We start from the raw sequence: 17,816 nt of genomic DNA on the forward strand, positions 1-17,816 counted from the left end.
AATGTAACAGTGGAATGTATGAACATACACGTACGACTAGTATGTAATGTAACAGTGGTATTTTTGAACATGCACGTACTAGTGTGTAATGTAACAGTGGTATTTTTGAACATGCACGTACGACTAGTGTGTAATGTAACAGAGATATTTTTGAACATGCACGTACGACTAGTGTGTAATGTAACAGTGGTATTTTTGAACATACACGTACGACTAGTATGTAATGTAACAGTGGTATTTTTGAACATGCACGTACGGCTAGTTTGTAATGTAACAGTGGTACTTTTGAACATGCACGTACGACTAGTGTGTAATGTAACAGTGGTATTTTTGAACATACACGTACGACTAGTATGTAATGTAACAGTGGTATTTTTTAACATACACGTACGACTAGTGTGTAATGTAACAGTGGTATTTCGGACGCTAAATGACCACATACTTCCCTGTATGCCGTGTGATGCATTATAATGTCATAATGAATTAAGAAAATAGAAGTGGGGAACAAGCTGCGAGTCAAAATTGTAAAGGATGGTACGGTACCGGTAATACAAATTATAGTGACTATTCAACTTATAAGATGAATTTGCGATATTGGCCAGTAACGCTTCACAACCGCCTTAAAATCAATCAATCACAGTTGTCTTTCTTGATAAGACGCTTTGTAAGGAAACACTGCGCATGTAGGCTATACGGAAGGCGAGGACATGGAGCAGTCACCGTAAGCGTAAACAGTGAAACATTAGTGTCGCCATAAATCGTGTAATTATAGTCTCTATTTCAATTTGTTGTGACATACCTATCACCCACCTCCTCCTAAGATCAACTTTAATCGAGTCCCATTGTCTCTATAGTACGTATTGTTGCAGTTAACTTATTCTATCGGACACTAATTTTTAAACCCTGGTGATAATGACGATGTAATACCTGGCAGACAGAACTGTGCGAGTGAAATCCACTGCTGAGACGCGCTCGCTCGTCATGGTGAAGTCCGCCAACCCCAGCTCTGTTCTGAATGAACTCACCATGCCGAAGACTCCGTTCCACGTTCCGTTCTCTGTTAAGGTTCCCCACGACTTCTCGTCTGGCTCGCAATATTGAGTTCTGGCACATGTAATAAGAAATCAACTTTGAAATCGCCTCATAATAAACAAGATTAGAAATGTACATTTCAAAGCTGTTATTTCCTCTGACTAAGGTTCTGGCTGATATGTACACTGACCATGGGCTTCTGGGAATCCGTGAAAGTCACATATAAATTTAACATTTATATTCACTATATTATTTCAACTTAAAAATTAGAAGCGTATCTAAAATTGATTCTCACTTCTTTTTACATTTTCCTAGGGAGGGCTCCATAGCTTTGATCAGGTTTTCGAAGGGGTCCGTGACTCAAAAAAATTGAGAACCACTGTCCTAGTGGGATTGACAAGACTATTTTATCACTTTATTGCAATATTACACTGGCACCAAAAAGTATTGGCATTTTCAATGCTTTCCCTAGAAGATCTATATAAAGGACAAGGTTAAGAAAATATGTTTATTCCTTAATATAATGTAAAACTAAAAATCTTTCACTGAAATTACAACAACAATAACAACAAAATGATTGTTTACAAAAGAAAATCCATTTCCTTATTTTTAAAAAAAGTATTGACATATAATAGGTCTTTGTAATGTATTTTCAGTATCCTGTATGCAAGCCATTATCACGGACGACAGCTTCAAGATATCTCGGCATTGAATGAACCAAATTTCTCGTCGTTTCAGAGGAAATTTCAGATCATACATCCAATATTAGATTCTTCTTCCTTTGTTTGTCTTCGTAATATTTAATATTCTCTTTCATTTGACTTTCTCCCATAGCAGATTTTCTGTCTTCGCATTGTTGTAGCCTATTTCATTTTTTACTTCTAGCTCTCTGATGTTATATGGGTCTAGCTTCCTACAGAATTATATATTTCATTCTTCGGATTTATTATTTCTTTCTGATTCCGCATTCCTCCTTTCCGGTCCTCATTTTGTTTCTTCTCCAGTGATTTACCTTGTTCTTGCAGCAGAACCTTATCCATTTTCACCTTTTTCTATTGTATATCCTTTCTTAACATTCTCCGTAGGGCAATGCCCTCTCTACACTTACTACACGGAGCTTCTTCTTCTACGCCCTTCCTCATATGACTGTATTTATTTCACTTTTGACCTTTTATTACGCAAAGAGAGGAGCTCGCATGACTAATGGTTGAACGGTTGTGAGGTTTCAATTATTGTTTCTCCTCATGAAATTAAATTAGCAGCATGCATTATACTCATATGGCAATTTTCCTCTGTAGCTGTAGTACATTCTCAAATAAATATTGTACTGTCTTTAATATGAATTGATATTTACAAAAATATGTAGTCGAATAGTTGGAAAATAGTACTTTGTTAATGAAACGATAGATCAATTACACAAGAAACGAGAAAGATGAAGATGATGTGGAGTTATTCCGGTGAGCAATGAACTCGAATTTTGAAACACGATTGCGGGACGCAACAATAAAGGTGAATGGTAGGCTGTGTTCATACCTGATATTCATCTGCTTTTCCAGAGCTCCCCATATCCTCCCCAGCACGAAACCAGTTCGAGGGGATGCGTCCTCATCAAAGCTCAGTGAAAAAACGTGGCTTATCTGTTGAAGAAATGTCAGTTTAACTCTAGTTTTTTTATGAAATACTATTTTAGCAGTATTATTTTATTACCCAAACATTTTGATTGTGTGCGGGACTTAATTTACGCGGCGATAAATATTGTTGTCTTACGACTCGTTCACTCACCTGATCTAATTGTATACGAAAGTATTACAAAAAATTCACTAGTTGAAGTACACTAATTGCAGTTTTCTAACATAGACTAAAATATATGTGGTGTGTTCTCTTGTTTGGATAAGTAGTAAAAGTGGCATTGCAGTTAGGTCAATGATACAGGAAGGGTCAAAAGTCGCTTTCCCCAAACACATTCTTACATTTAATTACATTCAATTTACATTTGACAAAATATATCTTTACAGATTTTGTTCAAAATCGATACACAATTCACAACGTTTAGACACTGATTTACAGACGGCAGAACATGACTCACGATTTCCACCGATTTTTACGAATGACTGTTCGATCATCTGTCGCAACTGATGCAGATCCTGCGGTTTCCGAGAAAAAACATCGTTTTTCAGGATACCCCAAAGCGAGAAGTCGCATGGCGTCGGATCATATGATTTGGGTGGCTATTCTATTGTGTCATGACGGCCAGTCATTCATGGAATTGCTGGTTCGAGAAGTTCCTCACTCCTACACCAAAATGAGGTGGTGTTCCATCCTGTTGTCATATCAACTGCATATCTGCAAAACGAGGGTTGTTTTCAAGGGATAACATCAGAAAAACAGTTCAAGTATGAGCATGCTTGCCAACCTTCAAGTTATGATATCTGTATATGTGTACAAGTATGAAACCTAAGAACGAATATTGGGGAAAGCTACTTTTGACCAACCTTATACAGAGTGTTTCCGGGCTGGTGTTACAAACTTTCAGAGATGACGGGGGAGGGCACATGTATCAATTTACGATGGTCCGGTCCGGAAATGACTGAGTCGAAAGTTATAAGCAAAAACAGTTGTGTGGAAATGAAATTGTAATTTCGCACCACGTGCCCTCTTTTCCTTAATCTTTGGAACAGTCGGGGAAAGATAGTATGGGCCGGATTTCTCCTACGTGGGTACTTGGCCCGATACAATCTGTGAGCTTGTCTACTGTTCCCATTGGCTCATCCGTATTCTAAAATCAGGTCTGCATATTCCGCTCTCGTGTACTCCTCCATTTCACTAGGACTGATCGACTGGACACTGCAACTTGTACACATACTCTGCTGTCTACAGACGTGCATATCAGGACCGACCATGTCAGTTACACATTACGCTATCTGCATTGCTTTAGTGTAGTTTCCTGTCCCCACCCCTCAGACAACGCACTGAATGGAATACAGTAAGTAGACAACGTAAACAACGTCAGATGAATAAGTTACAGTATGTGTAAGATGTACAGATAAATATTCATAAATAAGGTGTACAGAGGAACAAAATTATTTCATTTTCACACAACTATTTTTGCTTGTAACTTGTATGTAGTATTTTAATTGTGATTGTATTTTGAATAAATTTCAGGATTTGAAAACAAACGTTTTATATAATTCGTTTCGCATAAACAAGACGTATATTTCAATTTCCAATTACCTTCTTTCACAAAAATAATAAGATACCGTATCCAGTTGCTTACATTCATGTATGAAGCTGTGATTGTTAACCCATGGAGATCGTTCCTTCTCTGATAGAAGTTTCGATTGGACGAAGTGAGACCCATGCCGGAAGTCCAGTCTCCAAACCGATGAATTTGTAGAGGAAGAGAAGAACCAATTCGGTACACTTCTGTGAGGACGACGATTTCCTCGTCATATGGCTGGGCCACCAGGAACTCGCAGTCCAGAGCAACGTTGACGCCGTCGAAGTAATCCGTCAGATGGGTGTCCTTTGTCAGAAACAGCAGCCAAACGGCACGAGAGAGGCCCACCGCTGGCGACATCTGAAAATAGATTTGAATAGATTCAATGCCTCATTGTAAAATGTTATGAGCACAATTCTAGTATTTCAATATAAAAATTGATAACATTCGAAACTCTCTTGTGGCGTAGAACGAATATTTTCAGAGTAGGTACAAATATTGTTTTTTTTTTTTTGTGAACATAAAAGAAGTATTTCTTTTGATAAAATGAAAATGTTCATTTTTATTTGTTATAATGAGGCTGGAATCATAATTGCATACTTTGTATGTTATTTTTATGTGTATACATAAATTATTTTACATTGGGAGTTACGAAGTTTGTAATTACAAATTATTGTCTTTTTATATTTTTCGTTTATTATTTTTTGTTCTAAAGTTTTGGACGATTGGAGCACATGTTTGTTTACCACCGGTTATACATATTTATCGTTCTGGTTCACTGACATTGAGAGATGCGCGATTACTTTTCATTCGGTAGAGATATAGTCCAAGCTCACACAATTTAAGAGTTTTGGTACACTGACGTTCAAAGATCTCTGAATCTACTAATCGAAGTTAAATGTTTTATTTAACGACGCTCGGAACTGCAGAGGTTATATCAGCGTCGCCGGATGTGCCGGAATTTTGTCCCGCAGGAGTTCTTTTACATGTCAGTAAATCTATTTACATGAGACTGTCGCATTTAAGCATACTTAAATGCCATCGACCTAGCCCGGGATCGAACTCGCAACCTTGGGCATAGAAGGCCAGCGCTATACCAATTCGACAACCAGGTCGACTCTACTAATCGATAGTGATCAATAATTTGTTGGTGTAACTGTGGCTTCTTTACTTATTACTTCTATGAATAGATGGCGAAGATAATAGTCAGTGTTGCCAATCATACATAAATATACCCGCATTATAGAATTCCATTTTTTATATCACTCTGCTGATTCTAAATCAAGAATGGGTTTAGTTGCAAACCGCTGATATTGTTAATTATGAGAATAATTTATGCTTAATCTACATAATCATTTTCCCTGACACATTTTAACCGCCCCAATAATGGTGCCATCTATTGAGAACTATCGGAACTATTTCAAAGTTTAACTTTTTATATCTTTGGTTCTGACTTTTCCCGTGTTTGGAAAGCTCGCTTACACAATCACAAAATCGTAGGTTAGATATCTTTGAACGCAAGTGTACCAACTTCTGAGCTGTGATTATTATAAAGTGATCTCCTTCTAATAGCAAAGATTTCTTAGAGTGAATTGGATATAAATAATGACAACGAAGCAACAACAGCATGAGAGATAAGGGATAATTGTTAAATCTTGAGATAAGATGTATTTCAGAATTTTTTTTAAATATATCTCTTTTGTTAGGAACTGGAAACTGCGCTCGGGCTGCGGATTCGTCTCTAGATTTTGTAAATATCTGAACTCTCATAAAACTTATTAGACAATGTAATATTACGTACCTGCTTCATGTAGACTTGAAAGTCAGAACTTTCTGTGACGACATTCAGAGGGCGCCTACAAGCCGGAACAGCTTCCAGATTCAAACATGAGACTGTAGTAATTGTGTGCGTGAACACAGCCTTCATCTTCAGAAAGAGATCCAACTCCTTGCTGAAATCTTTTCTCTCAAAAATTGAAGTCAGAAGATTACTACACTTAAAAGAAAATTCAAGTGTCTTATTGTGATACAATTAGCTCAACATATTGTGTGTGACTCTCTTTATTATTGTTACGGCCCAAGCGCTTTACTCTTCCGACATATTGAAAAACGTTTTTACTATGGAAAATATTTTTCATAATCTCTATATATATATATATATATATATATATATATATATATATATATAATTTGAACTGGTAATGGAAATTACGGGAAAACGGCTGATTTTAATAAATGACCCCTCATTTTGAAGCTTAGAACCCAAAGTTTTTCGGAAAAATAGTAGTTTTCAGTGAAATGTCAATTTTCCTACATCATTTTCCTTTTTTCCAAAATCCATCTTTCGTCAGTTTTGAGAACTAATTAATTGCATTCACGGCCGACTTGATGTTCGCTTCCTTAAGCGAAGTGAGCATCAAGTCGGCCGCGTTGCATTTCAGAATAAAACAAAATACACACTACAATAAACAATAGGCTAATACACGATGGCCATGACCTACAGGATTGCGGACATTGAGTTCAGACGGCTCAGATTCCTTCCTATCATAATGCCAATATGTCGATCTTCATTTGTGCAATTTTTTGATAACTTATAAAAAATAATTTACAGGTCTGATTCTCTGGTCTATAGTTTTTCGAGTACAGCTGTGTATTGGATATTAAGAACTACAAAACTTAAGAATGTTTGATGCCATTATTACCATTAAAAATGAAATAATATTATAGTTAATGCAACACATAATGCTATACTGATATATGAAAGTGAAACCTTTTGGGACTTTATGTAAGTAGACGCAGAGAAAGAATATTTTATATTAGATCTTCATTTCTATAATTTACTGAGTAACGGCTATAGGCCTATATAAACTTATGTTACTGAAAACCATAAAACTTACGTAAGGTAACAATATTGTTATTAAAAATGAAATACTTTTACAATTATTAATCAAGTGGTGTGGGTCCTTTTCATATATGTAATGGCAGTGTGATATAGATATTTATATGTCTGATTCTCTAACTTTCCTTTGTAGTAATTAAGTCATGCTTCCTAATTAAGCTGCGTCTTTAAACTACATAAAAATTAATTTCATATTTCTTTGGTTTAATTGATTAGATTTGTGATCGCTGCCAAGCATATTTTGTTGTAGGGAAAATAGCATGCCATTTCACTTCTTGCTACCGTGATGGGTAAGTTTATTTCCCGCAACCAGCAAAAAAATGAAACACTGAAGCTGCTAACGATTTACGATGGAGAATTTTATTTAGGGCGCATATAAGATTCTACAACTTTGACATATCATTCGCCTCATTTTCCACATCTCAGCAATAAATTCCTCACAACAGCCTATATTACAGAAAATATACGAAATAACATTCATTGTTACACAAATTAATCCAGCAGTATTTGGTAGATCAGTATTGTCTGGAAGAAGCGCAAAAAATTACAATTCATAAGAAAAGACCAAAAGGTATTACTTATTGATAAAATAAGAGGCCTACAAGATTTTGTAGTCTCTTGATCACCTCAGCAAGATCTCTTAGTAGAAAAAAGTGATTCTGCCCTCTACATTTCAGGGTAGTTCACGAAACATGCAGCAGCTATACCAAGATGCTAAATCTTTTGTTCAAAGCATGAAAAACCTTACATTTTCTTAACTTTCACCTAAAATCCGCAATGACCCGAAATAGTTACTGCATTACTCCCACATGAAAAACCCACTGATCATCCTGACATTGTTACTAGCGATTTCGCATTGAAACTCAAGAACTGAAGACGGATAGGATCAAGGAAAAGTATTTGGCAAAAAAAAAAAAAGATATTCAGACGGAATATGTTTCACAATTATGGAAGCAAATAACTATCAAAATGTCTGGTATTCTTCATTGAAAATAAATCTGAACAATTTTTATTTGAAGTTTTTATGGACTTAGTTTGCAGCAATTGCTGCACAAGCCACTAGTTATTTATATTTCTAGGTGGTCTAATGGCTATCGTGGTTTGCTTCCTAGACGCTAGGTCGATAGATTTTTAGGCGGAAAAATATGAAGTGCGACTTCCATCGATTGAAGAAGTAAAAGTGTTGTTCCTATGCATATACAAGATAGATGCCGTTTGTTAATAAACAAAAATGTTTTAGTATAATTCTCCCCCATTACTTCCTTCTCAACTATTGGTCATAGTGTCACCTCAGAATATTTTGGAAGATCTGTTGAGAAAAAGAGTGGGAACATATTGATTGTTGTCAAGCCAACAGCCATGTTTTACAATGAAACAATTTTTGCTTCAGTATTTATTTTTAGTTTATAATAAAGGTCATCGTAAATATTTGAACCATTATTGTTAGTTAGTCGAATGTTTACATCCTGGTTTTCTAAGCTGAAGACGATATTTCGGACAAATTTGTCTGTTTATTCCCAATTCGTTTCTCGCAGTCCAAAAATGTCTCCACAGTTCAAAATGATCCCCAACACAAGTGCTGAAAACAGTTGTAAACCTATCACCTTTGAACGAGATATCTAAACTCCGTGGAATTCATTCTGTGGGAATTCTACATAGAAAGCAAACTTACTTGGAAATTCGTGCAGTCCACGTCAAAGTGTGTTGTCGGCAGGAAAATCAGATTCGTGTTTTAATATTGTCAGTTATGTTTTAATCTTTTAAAATTGTACTTTACTATGTTTTGTAACTATTTTATGTTAATTGATTAATATAACTATTTCACTCATTCATTCTTTCATTAATGGAGTGTGATTGACACTAATGACATTCGCCTTGAATCTTATTAAGCATCATCTGCTAACGTGTTAAATTTTGTACCATTGTTTTAGTTGTTCCATTCATTCAGAGTGTGTGTTTTAATTCTTTATGAACACTGTAAATCATAAGTTCATTTAAACAGCACACAACGGTTACGTCGCTTTTACTCATGTTTCACCATTGTGGCATATATTAAGCACGTATAAAGACAGATTTTTTCAACATCTGAAGATGGCATAAATATGCCGAAAACGTTCATGATGAATAAATTATAACATATCAATATTATATTAGTAGATAAGCATTAGACGGCCCATTCAATTCAAACTTATTGTTTTAATTTATGTTTCACTTTTATAAATTACGTTTTATTACGATGAAAATTGGCGTATTTTAATGCGTTGAAGTACCATGTCAAAAGTTAGGTTAAAATAAAATGTAAGTAGTCTTACAAAACTACGCAAAATCGATTGCGATGTACTTCTCTAGCCTATGGTTTGAATTACAATACTTAGTTGGTAATCAATTATTTCAATTAATATGTCTATTTTATTACCTTGAAACTGGCATTCCATAGAAATCAGTGCAATACACGGAGTGTGGAATTGCTGCTGGATGGCCAAAGTGACATCGATAATCGCACTCGTAGACATTTTGTGCTCCAGAAGAGCAGACGCTCTCAAACAAGCGGCAATGACAGCTCCCCACAACACAACTTTGCTTTGAATTGCCAAGGAAAACATGACCTGAGAAGAAATATTATATTTCTTTAAAAAGCTATTACTCGTATCATAACAACATCTAGCTTAAACAAATATATAGGACATTATTTCTAAAGTCAGTTTAAACATTAAACCGCTGGGTTTACAAAACATTGGAAAAATGTCTTATTCCATTATTGTCCACATCTGTAACGGTTAGCGCATCTGGCCGAGAAACCGGTCGGGGGCAAGTTACCTTGTTGAGATTTTTCCAGGGTTTTCCCTCAAGCCAATATGAGCAAATGCTGGGTAACTTTCGGTGCTGGACTTCGGACTCATTTCACCGGCATTATCACCTTCATCTCATTCAGACGCTAAATAAGCTAAGATGTTGATAAAGCGTCGTTAAATAACCTACTAAAAATTAATGGTGGAATTAACACTCGTAATTGAGGTTCGTTTTCCGACCAAAGTCATCAGTAGGCACTTTCCAACAATGTGGCCTCCGCGATCTCCAGATTTCAATCCGGCCGACTTTTGGTTGTGGAGTTACCTTAAAGAACGACTTTTCCTGACACATCCAGTAACCCTACTGCATCTGAAAGATGTCATCTCGCAAGAAATTGCCAATATTCCAAGACATTATCTGCAAAATGCTGTGCATGGTGTCGCAGACAGAATTCTATACGTTGAACAAGAGAACGGAGGCCATCTTCCCAATGTTTTGTAAACCCCGTTGTTTGCCCAACACTGTGATGTTTTTGTTTTTTCCTTACCTCAAATATAATAATATTTATAACGGTTTAATGTTTGAACTGACTTTTGAAATACCTTATATTTAGGGCAGAGGGTGTAAATTTTTCCAGTCAATATAATTTTATACATAAAAAAAAACCAATGCTCTTGTGCGAGTGGGTGGAGATAAAATGTATCAAGTAGTTCAATTCTTTATCTTCAATTAAAAATAAAAAGTATACCTATAAATTGATACATTTATTTTAACAATACATAGCGAGGCTTCTGTTTCAAATGCAATTTCCGTGTTCATAAGGACTGCATATTTCCTTATGTCGTAATTTGTTCATGTATGTTCAAAACTCTGTTACAGCTCATGCATTTTGTCAAGACACTCCCCCACTCTTCCTACAGAGCTGCGCATGAGATCGGATGAGTTTACTTACGAATTATAGGGGAATGGGTTAGCCTTTGCCTTGAACTCTGTAGACACACGCCCGACCCCCACTTCTACTCCTACCCCCTCCACAGAAACGTTGTTCCCATACCGCACATCGCGAGTGTCTTGACAAAATGTATGAGCTGTAATTCAATATTTAATATGAATAGGTCCACTGCAAGAATGATGGATGTCACTTTCTTGTCGAAAATGAACCAAGACTGTCAATGCATAGCTTAAGATATATAGAATGTACATAGAGAGTTATATGGCGTTAACACTGATAGTCATTGTCCAGTAATGATCGGAAAATCACAGTTAAGCTTTGAGCGCTAAGCATTTCAAACTTTCAATTGCTTCTCCTGTAAAATGTATTCCAAATGGCATCCATCATTCTTGCAGTGGACTCTTCATATGGAACGTAGACACAAACCTATAAGTAAGAGATACTTTCTTAAATTTCACGAATTGTTTCCAAATTTTGTAATGTAACTTGTGTCTTAAAATACTGACTACAGTATTTCTTTGGTCGGCGGGAAAAAGCACATAAGTCAAAAAAGTCGATTTTTCTGTTGTACCTAATCACATAAGTCTAGTATTTTTTCTAATTTTTGAAATAATGAAGTTTCTTGTACTTTAAATTGAAAAGGGTCTTACTTTAACCAACATACATGAATTTGATTATTATACTTATATTCAGTTAAGAATAAATAAAAAAGAAAGTCTCTCCTGACAAATTATTTTTTTTTTTTTTACTTATGTGCATTTTCCCGTCGACCAAAGATTTAATTTTTGACTTATCGTACTGAAACACCTGTGCATACGAATTTGTACTTTTCTCAATTCTCACTTCATATTCTTTCCGCCTTCCACACTTAAGATGAAACTCGTGATTACCTTCAACTACGTGATGGTCAAGTAATAGTCATTTACGTATTCACAAGCTGAAAGGTACGTCCAGCTCGACGTCTAGCCAGACAAACAGCAGTTGAAAGATCTGACAGTGTCACAGAATTCGATTGAGAGAAATGCATACACAAGCCATTAGTATAATTGTAATTCCGACGTCTGACAACATCAAAGTTTGCTCCTGTCACATCGTGATTGTTTAGTTACATTTCAAACGTTGGCAGCAGTGAAGGATAACAAAACCAGAAGCTTCGTAATATAAACGTAATGTAAACATGTCACTGAAAGTTATGACAGTGATAAGCTTACTTCATAAAATAAATATAGAACAAGGAATAAAAAGTAGAGAAAAATCGTAGAACATGTTTATCATTCTATTCAAAGTCCGTAGGTTAAGCTCTAGTGAAGACCATAGATTTTATTGAGAGCGATAAGAATGCTTATCGTGGCTTTCTTCACATGGAATAAACCTTGTTTCCGTGATTGGGAGAGCTATAGGGGAACAACTTAGAAAACTCCGTTGATCTGCGTACGCGTCACTTTTTTTTGTAGGTTATTTTACGACGCTTTATCAACAGCTTAGGTTATTTAGCGTCTGAATGAGATGAAGGTGATAATGCCGGTGAAATGGTTTGGGATCCAACACCGAAAGTTACCCAGCAGCATTTGCTCATATTGGGTTGAGGGAAAACCCCGTAAAAACCTCAACCAGGTAACTTTCCCCGACCGAGAATCGAACCCGGGCCACCTGGTTTTGCGGCTAGACGCGCTAACCATTACTCCACAGGTGTGGACGCGTCAATCTTGATGAGTGACACAATATACTATTCATCTCCTCCTTCCTAATTGTCAGCCAACAGTAGCGCATACTGATAGCAGTGATGCGTCAGATGACTTGTCTATCAATATCGACAATGACTCAGATTAATGGAGGAAAACTCCAGACTCCGCCTCCAGCACAGCCGTAAGGTTTATTAACCTCCTACAACGGAGTTTTTCCAGTTGTTATAGGTCCCGCAAGCACGGAATACCGACGGAAGGATTGCGAATCAAACACTGCGATAAGAAAGAGCGGACAACAGGAAAGGTCATGAGATAGCTTGAATGGTATTCAAGAGTACAGTCGGACGAGAAATGACATCGATAGAATCAGTCTTGCGTTGTGATAGTTACATTACGACTTTAGTTCGTTCCATTGTATGTGAATGCGTGTCTTGTATCGCACGGTATTATTATTTCATTCGTAAACATATGTTTCGCGTTTAATTAGCTTCGAATTTTTCTCTTGTTACGTTCTTTATTTCCACAGCGATGTCCTCATTTGTTCACCTTGTTGGAAGAGACAGTACTTTCATCGGCTCGCACATCTCCTCCCTCGGCGTGCCTACATACACACGTCAGAACAGACAGCAACGCCACCATTGCTTTTCGGTAATAGTTTCTTGCGCGAGCTTTAATCTATAACAATGTATCTGTACTATTACCAGAATACGTACAGTATGCGGCAAAACAAACGACTCTGAAACGTTATTTAATTGCGCTGGTACAGTATGTATTCAAAATGTGTACCATCACGTGCCACACTTTGTTCATAACGTTTCTGAAGATTATTGGAAAAGTTGATGAACTAAGGTTGCTGTAAGGACACAAAAAATTACGTTACCTTCTCGCGTAATTCGGGAATATTTGTAGGTGGGTCATCTGTCTTGAAAACTGATTCTTTCAACATGCCACATATGTAGGTACCTGGGGCAGGAGATCCGGGGAGCAGGAAGGATACGGGAATGGAGTTCCACGAGAAATTAGGCAATCTCCAAAGTGTCGTTTCAAAAGGACAAATGACTCCCCCGCGGTATGGGCTGCGTCCATTGTCGTTCGAGGGGTAAGTTTCTGGCGCAAAAAAAAAAAAAACTGTGCAAATCCCGCACGAATTAGGTAATAATGAGGTCTTTATAGAGTACCTAGTTTACTGTTTTTGGGTACAGTGCAGCATTCTCGACGAAATAAAGTCCAAATATTCCATGACCGAACACGACACACCAAATCGTATTATCGCCGCGCTCTCATGCTTAACATGTCGGCATCATACAATAACGTGCGGTGTGCTTTTACTGTAAAACATAATTTTGCCGACCGATTGTTGCTCTGTAGGTTTCACTCTAAGCGTCATGTTGTCACGTCTACTTCCTCGATAAGAATAAGCACTAGTTTGTTATATTGTTAAATGACTACTACTATTATTATTATTATTATTATTATTATTATTATTATTATTATTATTATTATTATTATTATTATTATTAACAGTAACAGTAATGAGGTAATCTCTGCTGTCGTACGCACAGACGATAGCACTGTTGCGTTATCAAATAACGTAGACTCCGATGGTTTTCAAACTGTCACTCGCAAAAAATTTAAGAAACGAGATCCTAAAGTTGGCACTCTAACTAATAGCAACTTAGAAATGGCTCCAGAGAGAATCAGAACCAAATCTCTTTTTGTTTCTAGATTTAGTCCTAATGTAAACGAGAATAATATTAAGGATTCACTCTTTCATCAACGTAAATTAAGGTCTCTCGAAATAACTAAATTGAAAACAAAATACCAGTCGTATTCCTCTTTTCATATCTCAGTTGATGAGAGGGATTTCGAGTTAATTAATAATTCTGATGTTTAGCCTGCGGGATGCCTCATTGCACCCTTTTTTGGTAAACTTAAACCTGAGCAGCATTTTGCTCCACCAGGTACTTCAGTTGATTCTAGGGTTAATGCCTCTTAATATTATTCTCTAACTCTCAATGCACAGTTCTAATAATCATCTTGAGATATTTTACCAAAATGTTCGTGGTCTTAATACAAAAATTGATGAAATTTTTCAAAATGTAGTAAGTAATAATGATATCATTATCTGTCTTACTGAAACATGGTTATCTGAACCAGTATTAAATACAAACTTATTCCCTAACAATTATACTGTGTTTCGAGCAGACAGAACGTATGAGGACACCAATAAAAAAAGAGGTGGGGGTGTCCTAACAGCGATTAACAACCAGTTACCTTTTACCTGTCGGCGATATGATTTAGAAATTATTAATGAATGTGTTTGGATTGAAATTAAAATGGCTGATGGTATTAATTTATTAATTGGAAATCATTACTTCCCACCTGATTTCGGTCATAATCACTTAAAATCTTACCTCAATTTTCTTGAAAAAAACCTTGATACTCATAATTTTAGAATAGTAATTATTGGTGATTTCAATTGTCCTGGTATGGATTGGTCAACTGGTTTTAATCTTAATGATATTCATTACTACTCTAAAATTAAGTCCAGTGATTTATATTCCTCGTCTTGCCTTCTGGGATTAAACCAAATTAATTTTACTGTCTCAAATAAAAATCTACTTGATCTTGTCTTTACTAATATTATTAATAGTACAGTAAAACTAGCCAATCATTCTCTAGTTTTGGAGGATTCTTATCATCCATCTATCTCCATTAATCTTGAAGTGTATTTGTCGCTACCTGATCACTGCCAATCTAGTACCTTCATAAATTATTCTCAAGGTGATTACTTGAAACTCTATTCCACTCTATACAATCATGATTGGAATTCCATATATCAAACTACTGATGTTAACGTTGCTGCTAACGCGTTATCCCAGATTATGAACAAAGCTATTTCTCTTGCTGTTCCTGTCACTTTCGTAAAAAAAATCGCACTATCCTAAATGGTTTTCAAATACCTTGCGTATACTTATTAGGAAAAAGAACAAAGCACATAGAAATTTTAAGAAATTCAAAACTGATCACCATTATCAAATTTTTTCCAATTACAGAAAACAAGTTAAAGCTATGATTAAATCTGACAAATTTAAATGGTTACAATCCATTGATGAAAATTTGAAGAATGAACCTAAGAAATTTTGGAAATACGTAGAATCTTTTCGTAAATCCAATAATTATCCCACCGAATTATTAATAAATGGGATTCACATTACTGATCAGCAAGAAATTGCTAATGCATTTGCTAATCAATTCAAATCGATTCAAAAACAGCCTAATTCTAATCTCTGTTTGTTGGAGTATAATTCTACTGACTTCTTATCCTTACCTAAAATTACAGTTGAAGACGTTTCATTAGCCATAAAAAAGCTTAAACCTAATAAATCAAAGGGCACTGATGGCATTCCTAATTTTATTATTAAGGGATGTTCTAATATTCTAATACACGTTTTAACCTTTATATTTAATTTAAGTTTATTAACCGGTACATACCCTATGCTTTGGAAAGAAGCATCCGTTATTCCTATCTTTAAGAATGGTAAAAAAAATGTTGTTTCCAATTATAGACATATTTCAATATTAAACAATTTCTCAAAAATTTTTGAAAAAATAATCCACAAACATGTTTCATTTTATGTTAAGAATAAAATTAATTCAGCACAACATGGTTTTACTAAAGGTAAATCAACAACTACAAACTTAGTATCCTACCTTAATCTTGTTATGCCTGTTGTTGAAACCCAAGGTCAAATTGACTCGATTTATATCGACTTTAGCAAAGCGTTTGATGTTGTACCTCACAATATTCTGATAAATAAATTTAAAAACTTTGGTCTCTCTTCTAACTACGTGAGCTGGTTTGAAAACTATTTAACTAATAGACAATGTTGTGTTCGTCTTGGTGATTCTCTCTCGGACCCATTTAATTGTTTATGTGGAGTTCCCCAAGGATCTACATTGGGCCCTCTATTATTTTTATAATTTATTGATGACATATGTAAAAGAATAAGTTCAAACTACCTGTTATTTGCTGATGATCTCAAAATCTTTCGCTCAATAAATAGTTCTGCCGATTGCCAAACTCTTCAAAATGATATTAACTCCATTGAACTTTGGTCTGACATTAATGGAATGAAAATTAATGAAACAAAAACTTTTGTCATTTCGTACTCTCGAAAAACTACTTCCATAAAATTTAATTATTCTCTTAATAACGCCTGTATTATTAGGAAAAATTCTATAAAAGATCTTGGTGTACTACTCGATTCTAAATTATACTTTCACGATCATGTTCAATATATTTATAATCATTCAATAAGAATGCTTGGTTTAATAAGGTCTATAACTTATTCTTTTTCTACTCCTGAGTCACTATTAATTCTATACTTTACTTTGGTTCGCTCTAAACTTGAATATGCATCTGTAGCCTGGAATTCCATTACTTCAACCGATTCGGTTAAATTGGAAAATATTCAAAGAAAATTTATTTCCTTATGTGCTTTTCGATATATACCCAATTCCACTGACTTTAACTATGATATTACCTGTAAATATTTTAACTGTTGTAGCCTTTATGCTAGACGTCTAAATCTTGATTATCAATTTTTTTGCAAAGTTATCAAGGGTGATATTGATTGTGAGTCTATCATAAACAATATCAGCCTTCGTATTCCTACAAAAGGTTTAAGATTTCAAAAAAATTTTTATAACCGAAATTCAAAATCACTTTCTCCAGTCTGTAGATGCATAAAATATGCCAATTTGCATGGGCACAATTTAGATCCTTTTAAGGTTTAGTTCGTTTTGATTATTAGTTTTTACTGTTTGTACTCAATTGTATTCATGTATGTTTTTGTTATTTATGATATTATTTATTTTTGTTTTGCACCTTTGTATATTCTGTTTGTGTATTGTGCTGAACTATAATTGGCCTCTGGCTGTTGTTCAGCACACAAATATTAATAATAAATAAATAAATAAATAAATAAATTATTATTATATTTATAATAATAATTAGATTATTTCATATACGAGTACGTTGACATTCTTAACTCTTAATAATAACTCTTTAATAATAATTTTAATCACATCCTTTAATGTCCTTCCTCAGCACAAGACATTGCAACCTCGGTTTTAGTCCACAAGTAAGTGTCATTTAATAATGGAAGCAGCTTATTGGTTGTAATATGGAAATTGAGGCGAGTGATCGGAGCGGCGACATAAGAAACTAAAAACAGT

Source organism: Periplaneta americana, chromosome 1 (genome assembly GCF_040183065.1).
Source record: "Periplaneta americana isolate PAMFEO1 chromosome 1, P.americana_PAMFEO1_priV1, whole genome shotgun sequence".
Lineage (NCBI taxonomy): Eukaryota > Metazoa > Arthropoda > Insecta > Blattodea > Blattidae > Periplaneta > Periplaneta americana.